General features: G+C 42.5%; 2 protein-coding genes across 22 annotated transcripts in view; one reads left to right on the forward strand and one right to left on the reverse strand.

The window, feature by feature from the left end:
- AGBL4 (AGBL carboxypeptidase 4) overlaps window positions 1-12,220 on the forward strand; it is a gene marked incomplete at both ends in the record, with an annotated part of 1,419,693 nt that overhangs the window by 1,340,410 nt on the left and 67,063 nt on the right. The gene's annotated exons all lie outside the window — the stretch shown is intronic.
- Window positions 1-12,220, reverse strand: part of LOC308656269 (uncharacterized protein) — a 191,277-nt gene that overhangs the window by 139,819 nt on the left and 39,238 nt on the right. The window contains exon 7 of one of the 20 annotated variants that reach the window (XR_014023680.1): window positions 4,625-5,488. The exons of 16 other annotated variants lie outside the window; for them this stretch is intronic. The gene's annotated coding sequence lies outside the window, so the exon portion shown is untranslated. 3 more of the 20 variants (XR_014023681.1, XR_014023682.1, XR_014023683.1) reach the window with 3 other exon arrangements.

Raw genomic sequence — 12,220 nt, forward strand, 5'->3', positions numbered from 1 at the left:
TTATCCACATCTTGGTCTCCTCATCTTATCTCTGCCTGTATTGATCTAGTTATCAGCCTCTGTCTCACCTACCTACTTATCTGATCCCTTGGCTTCCCTATTTAACCCTAGGCAAGTCACCTCACTACTCGGAGCCAAGGGTCCCTCACCAATAAAGTGAGGATCATAATGCCAGTCTCAAATGATTAGATTAGGGATTAAGTGTGATATTGCACATGAAATCTTTTTATATATTACAAAGTACCATACAAATGTGAAGGATTATTATCATCTAGCTCTGCTCTCTCAGGCATGCCCCCTACCCACAACATTCACTGAGTATGGGCTCTAGGCTATATACCATGATGTATATTTGGTGTGAGAGAGATTTTATGATAAATCAGAAGCAATACTAGCCATTTAAAGGATCAGAGAAGTTCATGAAATGCTGAAATAGAAGCCTCTGCTACTTGCTTCTAACTTGAGGGCTATTTGTCCACTTGTCTGTCCATCCATCCATGCATCCAACCATTCACCAACCACCTCTTTGACTCTGTAGCTGTGCTTGTCTATATTTATAGGCAGTCACTGTCTTAAAACCATCCTGTTGCATGAAACCTCACATGTGATCCCCTTCCCACTATAGCCCACTCCTCACCATTTTTGAGAACCTAGGCCTTTAAAATAAGAGAGAAAAATAAATTATGCAAATACCACTGCTCCAGTTGATGTGCAAGTTTTTTGTTTTTTTTTTAACAGTCTCAGGACCCTTTCCACGTGGCTCCCATTTTCTGAAGATGTGAGCTGGTCCCACATAGATTGGACACCACATTCCATAAGCCAAGAAAGCTAGGTTAAAAGTTTTCAACGTAGAATCAGAATCAATGTCACTGAATTCTACAGGTTCTGCAAATAACCTGGGACTTCCAAGTCATCCCCAGGATGTTTCAACCATCTGCCTCCTTAAAAAGATTTCAAAGAGTTTGTGATGACTTTGTCCTATAATCTCCTTGTCTCTGAAACATCCCCTTAAGAAGCAGTATTATATAGTGGGGAATAAGTCCTGCTCTGTCACTTACAAGCTTTGTGACTTCAATCAAGTTGTTCAACCACTCTGGGTCTCAAAGTCAGAATCAATTAGATGAGGCTAATACCTCCTATTAAGGTTGTCACAAGGATTAAGTGATATAATGTCCAATGTGAACTGTTGGCACAGGACCTGACTTTTTCAAAGCTCAATGACTTGCCTCGGAGTCAGGACTCAGATGATGTTTCCTTAGTAATGAAGCATATTTTGTCACTAATCTTGATACCCTGTATTTGTGTTTTTGTATGTGAATATGAGTTTGTGTGTATAAGCAGGTGTATTTGTGCAATTAGGGTTATGGATGGCCATATGTTTTAAATTTCAACCCACTGTCTATGACTGCTGAGAAGCTCGAGTAGCTCCATGCAATAGAACTCATGTGACAATGGAGTGTCCTTTGCAGTATCCAGTATAGCAGCTCCCAGCCACACAAGGCTGTTGAACACTCATGATGTGGCTAGTACAACTGAGGAACTAAAATTTTTTTTAAAGTTAATTTCAACTAATTTAAACTTAAATAGTCACATGTGACTACTATATTAGACAGGACAACCCCAGGATATGCCCTTGTTTTTTATTACTCCTGAAATAATTATTATGATTTGAAAAAAATTGCTGAAAAGCTACTGTTTTTCAGACACTTAGACACACACTAACTTAACCCATGTTGGCCCTGAGATGTGAGTGGTCTTACTGTCACCTTATTTTTGCTGATAAGGAAACTGAGGCTTTTCAAAATGAAGTGACTCCTTCAAAGTCATACAGGCAGTTCAGATTTGAGCCCAGATCTCCAGTTCCAAAGCTGTTCTCATCTGCATGACCAGTGCTCGTGCTGCCTTACAGCAGGTGTGCATAGTGTCTGGGTGTAGGTGTGATTTCCTCTTGTTATAAATAGATCTCGCTGGCTGCAGGGATGGGTTGTTGGGGGCGGGGTGGGAAGGAGGTGTTTTGAGTAGAAATAGCAAGGACAGCAGGAGGTCACAGGTAGGCAGCCTGTCCACGGACCACAGACGGTAGGAAATGGGGATAGAGATGGAGGCAGGTTGCCAAGGACCTGATATTCACATTTGTGAAAAAATCTTAAATGTCTGTCGTAATTTACTCTTTTGGGCTGTCCTAACATGGAGTGTCATCCAGAGCCACAACATCCAAGGTCAAGAGCCCAGTCACTGGCCTCACAGACCAAGTGGCAGAGCTGGAAAGACCCTTAGAGAGTACCAAGTGCATCAGAAGAATGATGAACCCGGGACACTGAGACAGAGGCGATTTGGTTCAGAGTCACCAGAACAGACACAAGAGTCCTTGCTTCTGCAACAATCTTTCTCCCGCATCACAGAGATTTTACTATCAACCATCTCCTTGCCTCCACCCAAATCTTTCTTTCATTTTTAGAGACTGCCCCTGTATTCTTAGATGCCACCGAGTTACCAAAAAGGCAGGAATTGAATTCTCTCTAAACAAATCAATTTTTACAAAGAATGAGCAAAATCCTCTCCCAGAAGTTTGAGCGTGTCCTCTAGAGAATGCAGAATACAGAAATTCATCCAAGGTGTCTTAGAAGCAGATAGAAAAGCTTATTCCATTTTTTTTTTTTAGAGAAAGTGGGGTAAAAAAAGCCCAAACAACTTTTCTGATGCCTGATAATATTCTTCTCTCATCTCTCATTTCCCCACAACTATTTTGTCTTAAGGCTCTGGGAGCCTGTGGGAAGCTGCTGTGTGATTTTTATCTCCATGATTAAAGTGTTACACTTTATTGAGTTCTTTACATCAGCAGCAAAATCTGCAATGCAGGATTTTACATAACACCTCATTTTCTTCTCACACCATTACTGTTATTAACCTGGTGGCAATAAACAGAAAATACAGCTTTGCTTATGATGTACTCTTTTTTTTTGTTCCAATAGCAAGAGACAGGGGAAAAAAGGGAAAGAGCCCAGAGAGAATAGGGAAGATTTTTTTTTTTACCCATTATATCCCTTTGATGTATGCCCTTCTCTCCCTCTTCCACTATAGCATTTCTCACAGAGCACCAAGGATGGAGATCATTTCTGCTCAAAGATGTTTTCTTTTCCATCAATAACCCATTGATTCATTCATTCATTAAGAGTGTCTTCAGCACCTATTGTGTGCCTGGACACATCAAGGTAAACATGGTGTGACTTCAGGCCTCAAGACATGCTTGGTCCAATGGGAGAAACACACACAAAGCAATAACAATGAAACAGTGATACGGATGGAATGAACATGGAGTGTCAGAGACAAAGGAAGTGAAGGAACATGGTCACCCACACCTGGTGGGCTGGGGAAGTCTAACCCAGGACGAGATGTTTGTGTTGAGATCCAGAGGATGCTAGGGAGGGTGAGGGTAAGGCATTCCTGGCTGAGGGAACAGTATGAGCAAGGCTTTGGGAGGTACAGAGATGGTGGAAGAGTGGGTAAGTTCTCCACTTGGCCTGGGGAAGGTGTAGACAGCCGGTCCACAGACAATAGGAAATGGGGAAAGAGATGAAGGCAGGTCACCAAGGACCTCATATTCACATTTGTGGAAAAAATCTTACATGTCTGTTGTAATTTACACTTTGGGGCTGTCCTAAGACCAGGACAAAGATTAAAGACTCAAAGCAGAATGATATCGTGGGAAGAACTTGTACTTGGGTTTTATCTTTGGCTCTGCCATTTACTACCTGTGTAGACTTGAGCTGGGGTGTGAGAAGGAGATAAGGCTTGTGAACACGTTGTGTAGATTGTCGATAGTATTTCAAGTGTCAACAGAAAGTGGGGAAGATGCTCTATTCTGAGACTTCCCTGCAAACCAGGAGATGGAGCCTGATTTGCTCCCACACCCCCTCATCTGACCCTTTCTTTACTCTCACCTCTGCCTCCTCACTCCTCGCTGCTTCCTGGAGGAGTTAAGCCTCTTCAGAGGCAGCAGATGCCTGGAGCCCTCACCCCATTTACGTTCTAGTGGGAGACCCAGATATTTGAGTATGTGTATTTAGGTGCTTGACTTTTTTAAATCTCTTTTTCTGATTTTATAGCCTAACAAAAATGTGCAATGCATGCTTAACTATTTTAAGAAAGAGCTCTATTTTTGTAGAAAACATATTGTGATTATTTGATAGAGAAATTTTTCATTTCATTCAAATAGCTATAGTTAAGGGAAGTCAACTTGTTTTGGATCAAAATAATAAAACCTAAGAACATAAAACATGTGAACTCTCCTTACCTAACTGGGGACAAGTGCTGCTTTGGTTTAAACGTGCCCTCCAAAATCCATGCTTGGAAACTTTATCCTTAGTGCTACAATGTTGGGAGGTGGGGCCCTGTGGGAAGTATTTAGGTCATGAGAGCCCCACCCTCCAATGGATTAATTATCCTATAAAGGGCTCACAGGAGTAGGGCTGCTCTCTTCTACTCTTATGCAATGAGAGGACATAGAGTTTGTCCCTTTGGGTCCTTCTGCCTTCTTTTCTGCCATGTGAACGTGCAGCAGCAGAAGGCCCTCACCAGATGCTGTCATCTTGAGCTCAGATTTCCCAGTGTCCAGAACTGCGAGAAATTAATTTCTATTTTTTATAAGTCATCCAACCTCAGGTATTCTGTTAGAGCAGCCCAACAAGGAGAAGGACTAAGACAGTTACCTAGGATGCAAACATGAAACTTAAACTTACAAGAGAATGACATCCCCAAACTCCATGAAGGACTCCATCATCCATCTGGTCCCCAAGTCCAAAAGTTGAGAATCAGTATAAACTTAGGCCTCACTATCCCTCTCACTTTCTAATAGGTTTCTTATCTGTACCCTTCGCTGTGACCTCCCTGGTCCTGATTTAATTCAGGGCCTTATCATTTTTAATTGATTCTCATTTGGATTATTAAAAAAAAATGCCCTAACTACTCTACATGCTCCTGAGACTCATAATGTCCAATTCTTCACCAAAGCCTCTAAAGAGTCTTGCTAAAATCCAAATGTAGTCCTGACGTGCTCCGTAAAACACTTGTGTGGCTCTCTATTTCCTGTTTATAGGAAAAGTCATGTTTCCTTTGTGGCTTCCAACGCCTCCCATGAACAGGCCCACGGAAGCCTCTCCAGCCCTTTTCTCCCCTCACTGCCCCTGGGCCCTTCAGTCATGCCAGACACCTTGGAGTTCCCTTAACGGACTGGGGGGTTTGAGTCATGGGACTTTGGCTCACAATGTCCCTCAGCCTGGACTGTGTCTCTCCCTCCTGGCTGGAGACTCCTCTTCCTTACACCCACTCGGTGAGCACCTTCTCCCCTGTCAGTCACTTCCTCTGAAGTCTTTCCTGGCCACCCATTAGATTAATGGCTCCACCCGCTGAATTTCCAGGTCGTCTTCATGTCCATCTCTCACAGCGCCCCAACAGGCCTACGCAAGCACGTCTGTCTGCCTCCACTGTACTGTGGAGAGAGTGAGGGGGAGGGGAGCTCACAGGAGGAGAGAGAGAGGAGAGAAGGGGCAGGATGAGTGAAGGGAGAAAGGAAGAAAGAATCAACAGATGTCAGGTCCCTGTCTGCCTTTCTCTCCCCTCTCCTCCAGCCACCTACACCGAATTAAACAAAAAGGAACCGTCTTGTTTTCCCCCAGGGTAAAGTACATAATTTTAGCATAAATCCTGGCACCCCTGAGCACTTCTTTGAAAATGGTAATTTTCTGCCGTGTGGGAAGGCAGCATAGGGAAGGGACGGGAAATGACTGAACTGCTGTCTTGTAGCAGGCTCTCCCCACAGGGCCATGCCAGGGAAGAAGACTTGGCACTTGTGTCTAGCAGGAGATGAGGTGTGGAAGGCTGGCAGGGTCTGTCCCCAGCCACAGGACAGAAGACAGTACAAAGCAGGAAGGTAAACTCTTTGAAGGATATAAGACTCTTAGGAGATAAGGGTAAAAAAAGCCCTGAGAAGCCACAGAAAACATTCTCTAAATGGGGAAACTGAAGCCCAGAGAGGGAGAACGACTTCTCCAGAATCACAGAGCCGGTTGGTAGGAGAGTCGAGATGAGTTTCCTGGGAAGAAAGGACCTAATGTTGGACCCACTAAATAGCTGATAACCTCCCTCAGTAGGTGTCCCCAAGCATTTAGGCCTTAGCTATTTATTGAGCTCCTAATATGTGCCTGGGGTACCCTAATTTCATCAGCCTTTGATTTATAATGGAGCAACATTAACTTTTAATTATCAAATTAAAATGTCCCTTAGCTCTCATGGACTTGGTCTCTTCTTAGTGGAGAGCTCCCTGATTATTTTATCTCATCTTTCTGCTGAGATTGGGGCTCTTGAGGAAAGGTCTGGCTACCCATTCTTGTTGCAGGAACAGGCATGTGGGGTTACTCTGAAAGGGTGAGAATTAAGCAGAGGCTTTGGAGGTGGTGAGATGTACTTTAGAATCCCAGCTCAACCTCTGACTAGCTAGAAGATCTTCACAATTAAGATCATAAGCCTACTTAAGTGAGTGTATGGTTGAGAGTCAGATGAACCAATTGACTTGAGAATAATTTATAAACTCTACAAACATGCAAGATGGTAGTTATTGTTGATAGATTTCCTATTGAGCAAGGAAGAAATTTTCGCTTATCTAAACTGGGTCCCCAACTTCCTCTCAACTCTCTGCTGCACCTGCTCCTCTCCCTCAATTCCTCATTACACATGCAATGGCTTGTAAAATGTCCATCTTCCCCACAAGGTTTTGAGATCCAGGAAGTCACATGCCTAGTGCCAAGTGCAGCACCTGCATATAGTGTCGCTGTATAATTGAAAAGAATATATTGAGAGCACATAAACTGACATTTTGTCAGGCATAAATCCAGCTACCTCACTTAACTTCATGATAGTGCTGTGTTTAAGATTATTGTACCCAATCTCCAGATGAGAAAATAGAAGCTCAGAGAGGGAAAATGACTTCTATATGTCATAAAGCTCACCCATGACTAAATTGAGCCTGGAAGCCATGTCCACCAGCCCTCCAAACCACTCTGCTCTCCTGACTGTCCTTCTGGATCAGAACCATTGCACAGCCATCATTGAGGTTACCAGTCACTATATGAGGAACAGGAGGCAGGGATCAGGAGTTCTTCCTTTGCCCTGGGAAGGTCTGTTATAAACCCAAAACTCCTGTGTGGATGTAGAGGTGAAGGAAGAGGAGGGAAGCAGGGGAAGTCTCTCTTCTGCCAGGCCAGACCTGGGTCTTGCTGGATCCTTAGAAGGAGATGTTGAAATGCCTCTGTTTACATGCGGATTTGACTTTTTACTCCCAAATAGAGTTGTAAAAAGCACTTTGGAAATAGAAAAAAAAAAATATATATATATATATATATGATTTTACTAGTGTTGAATTTTCCCACACCTGTTACTTTCACAAATTTCCTTTGTCCTGAAATTTATTCTTCTGAGCCCAGAGAGGTCACAGATGGAGAGTCTGGACCATTCTGAATAGCTTAAGATAAAGAACGTAGTCCTGCATAAGAAAGACTTGTTTGAATCTCAGCTCTACCACCTACAAGCTCCTTGCCTTGGTTTCCTCATATGATACTACTTAGCTCATACAGTTGTAGTAAGAATAATTACAGGACCAGACCAAGAGGTACCCCATAAATGTCACCAACTTCTATGGTGTCATAGTGAGGAGCATGGATTACAGAGTCAGATTACTTGGGCTCTGCCAATTATTACTATGTGATTTAGGGGTTCGAGTGCAAGTTATTTAACCTCTATGTTCCAGAGTGAACTTACTTATAAGTGACATTTCTATTTTATAAAGCTGTTGGAAGTTTAATTCCCTGGCACTTAGGAAGGGCTATATTGTTATGATTTCCTCCCCAGCTCCTCTTGGTAGAATCTAAGGCCCTATGACTTCCCTCATTGCCTCTTTCTCTGATTCTAGAATTCTGGCTCATTCATTCATTTATCCCATAAGTCACTCAGCAAAATATTCCCTGAGTGCTAGGTCTGATGTGTCCTGTGGATGCAGAGATGAACTGGACATGGGCCTGGGCCCTCTACAGGATTGTAGGCCAGACCCTCCTCTTAAAACCTTTTTTTAAAAACAACCTCTTGTTTTTCATGAAAAATCATATTCTCCTAGTTTTCCTCCAACTTGTTCCTGCCAACTTCACAGTCTCTGCTATGCAAACTCTTAATTTTGTAGGTCTCTAGGTTCAGTCCAGGGACCTCTCCCAGGGGTGTTAAATAGCACCTCTATGCTAAGGATGCCCACATGTACATCTCCAATCCAGTCCTCTTCCCAGGGCACTTCCATAAATCTAACTGCCTACTTGATACTTCTAGTCTGGGATCCAATGGTCATTTAAAACTGCATAGATTCATTTCAGAACTCTCAATTTCCTTGTCACTATCCCAATGGGGGTCCACCCATATTCTCCATTCCTATAGACGGCACAACTATCTACTCCATTGCTCAAGTCACAAACCTTTGCTTCATCTTTTGTTCTTTCCATATGTAGGTCCTATGGCAGTAGCCAAAATATCTATCAAATGGTCCTCTTTTCATCTCTACTGCTGCTACTCTAATTAAAGTGACTAAAATCTCTTGGGAGAATTGTTTCAAGTGCCTCTACTCACATCCCACTAAACTCCATTACCTACATGATGAACAGGGTATCCTTTCACAGTGTTTCCCTGTGACTTTGGCTTTGCTTGGTACATAGGATAAATGCCAAACCCTGACCCTGGCCTGCAAGGCCCTGCATGGTCCGGACCCTGAAAATCTCTTGCCTGACTTGCAGTGTACATCACAATCCAGCCACTAGGACACTTTTCCTTGCTTTAGTGCCTTTATTTGCACAGAATTCTCTTGCCAGCTGTTTTTGGTAGTATTCGTTTTTTTGTTGTTGTTGTTGTTTGTTTGTTTGTTTTGTTTTTTAAACTGGAGTCTTGCTTTTTTGTTCAGGCAGATCTTGAACTGCTGAGCTCAAGTGATCCTCCTATCTTAGCCTCCCCAGAACCTGGAATTACAGGTGTGGGCCACCATGCCCAGTATGCCAGCTTCTTTGAGTGGCTGATTCTAATGATCTTTTGAGGCTCAGCTCAAATGTCAGAGGACTTCCCTGATCACCCTCTAAAGTAGACTCTGCCTTCATCTTCTCTGTCATTTACCACCTATGGCTCATCTTAGTGCATTCCTAGTACACACTGCAACCTTCCACTATCTTGAGTACCTGTTATTTAGAGTCTGTCATCCCCACCTGGGTGTCAGCTCCTTAAAGGCAGATCCCTATTTGTCTTGTTCACTTCAGGTCCTATGATAGCACCTGTCATATAGTAGGTTTCCTATAAATATTTGTTACATGATGAATGGATGAATGAATATTTTAATGAGAGGATGTCCTAAAAATCTATTGGAGTCCAGAGAAGGAAGCTCCATTCTGGGGAATTTAGGGAAAACTTCTCTGACAAGGGGCCATTTGAATTGGACAGTGAAAGATGAGCAAGATGGTACCAGGTGGTGAAAGGAAGGCAGGGGATGAGTCTTCCCAGTTGAAGGAACAGCAGACACAAAAGCACAGAGCAGAAGAGCACAGAGTACTTGGGAAGTTCCAGAAGTTCTTCGAGGCTGGGGTGTGAGATGGAGAGAAGCAGGGGAGGGTGGGCCTATCCCTTTGGTTCCCTGGGCCAGCTGTCTGGGGGTCTTATGTAGTCTTCCTTGTTTCCTCCCCTTGATTCGTCCGTCCCTCTTGGTAGCAGAAATTTCTGTCCAGGCACATTCAGGACATACCTGAGGTAGAAAGGCTTAACTGTGCCACTTCAGAAAGCTAGATGATGAATGATCAAAGACCTTTATGTTATTTAATCTATTTGATTTCCTTGGCTATTATTAAAGAAAGAGTCCTGACTTTTTTTCCAACTTCTAGCAATAGTTTTTACTTCTTAATGTAACACAAAAAGAGATATTTTGGTTAATTTCAAAAGAAATAGAGTTGATATCCCCCCCCCAAAGTCCCATGGAGAAAATATATTCCTGGAAAGTTGTCTGGACCCTAACACTTCTTTGCTTTCCCCCTCCACATGCACCTCGATGGCCTTCTGAATGGCTAATGTCAGCAGTCCCCAGATCTCACAGTCCCTCAACGCATCAGTGAAGGAACCTGCATGGGGCCTGCCTCACTGTGACCAGGCAATTGCCTTGCTAGGCTGCAGGCTCCTGAGAGAACAGCAGCACGTGGAGCCTGGAGCCTTGCAGCCAGCAACCTGGGTTTCAGTCTTGCTGGGTAAACTAAACAAGTTACTTAAGCTCTCTGTTCAGTTCCCTCGAACGAAAAACAGAAATAATAACAAAGCTCACCCTTCTCAACTTGCCATTATCCTTGCCCAAGTTCAGTTTCTTCCTCGTCTCCCAACCTGAGATAAAAGCTCCTATGCCCCTCCTGGGTTTCCCTTAAGTACTATCCAAATGCAAAGGGTTGCACACAACATCAGAGACCCCAAGCTCAGGTTTTGGCCAGTGCCAAGTGAGATGAAGCAGGAAGCAGCTTAGAATGTAGAATGAAAACCCATTTCCTCCCTGGTGTCTAGGAGGAAGCAAACTCCACACTAAATTATGTTGCAAATATGCCCCAAGGTAGTTTTAATTTTATTGGCACTGATTTTAATTTACTCTTTAGGCCCCTGATTGCAGGATGAGCTGTTGGCTGCTGGCAAGGGGACAGCCCTTCATCACTTGGTTTTAATTAAGGTTCTTAAGTTTGGAAGGAAAGAACAGAGATGCCCCCCCCCACACTTCTATTCCCATTCTCAAGTTATAATTAAAGGCCCTGCATTTGTGACATACCTTGTGCTCTAGCATGGCCACAGAAAAGTGGCCATTTTACTACTAGAAAAGGCTTACGATGTATCAGTTCATTCATTGATTTATTCATCCTCTCATAGATTTGTTTTCTCATTCATTTCTTCATCAAACATTTAATGGCTACCTACTATAGACCAGGCCTTGTTATGGTCCTATGAATTGTTTAAAAACTCAACATTGTAAGATCTTTGCCCTCCAAAAGCTCACATTCATTCTAGTGGGAGATGGAAAGAATTCTAAAGCCAGGTAGAGGAGGCTGTTTACTCAGACTGATGGATAAAATAAGGATTTCTGAAATAAGATATTCTACTAATCAAGATGAATAATATTAGCTGCCATAACAAATAATCTCCAGACCTCAAAGGTTTGATATACTGCAGGTTCATATCTCTCTCACATCACAGTCTGAATATAGGTCAGGCGACTCCTTGGTAAGTGTTAATTCAGAGACATGGGTTTTTCCCTTCTTATGATACCATCATTTTTACATGTAATTTCAATGTGGATGATTGTATCTGAATTTCATGGCCATCCTCAATATAGCAGTTTGGCCCAGAAAAAGGAAATGGGTCCAGCAAGCATCTGTTCAGTTTTTGGCTTAAAATGAAGGTTGGGTAAGAGTTAACTATATAAAAAGTGAGAGAAAGTACATTCTAGGCAGAGGAGATATTGTGTGTAAATGTGAAAAGCCATTAACAAAGTGATTTGAAGTACTCCAGGTAGTTCCATGTGGCTGGAGTGTAGTGTCAAACCAGAGGTAGTAAGAGCTGGAACTGCAGGCAAGGGCCAGATATGCAGGGCCTTTCAAAAATATTAAGGAGCCTGAACTCTATCCTGTGAGTAGCAGGCAACTGTACAAGCAGTTTTAACTGAGAAAGTGACCTATTCTGTTTGCATTGAAAAAGATTACTCCAAAGCAGCAAGGACTTCAGTTTAAAAGCTGTTGAAATAATTTGGTAGATTTCATCTCTCTGTACACCACATTATACAATATCCATGTATGAACATACTACAATGAATCCCACTTATATTTATTACTATAATGCACTAATTAAAATAATAATAGAAGGGAAATCCACAGAGTAGAGCAAGTGGGTCATGGGAAGAGAGGAGGGGAAATAAAAGGAAGGTAGTGGAAAGTGAGATTAATCAAGTTACATTATATACACCTAGAGATGTCATAATGAATCTCACTAATATTTATAAAGCACCAATAAAATTATAATAAATTAAAGAAATAAATTTTAAAAGCTATTACAACGGTAGACCAAGTAAGAGATGATGAAGACTTAGATCAGACCTGGCCTTGTTCTTAAGTAACTCACAGGAACTAAA

This window comes from Spermophilus citellus, assembly GCF_964194105.1.
Source record: "Spermophilus citellus genome assembly, chromosome: 9".
NCBI classification, from domain to species: Eukaryota; Metazoa; Chordata; class Mammalia; order Rodentia; family Sciuridae; genus Spermophilus; species Spermophilus citellus.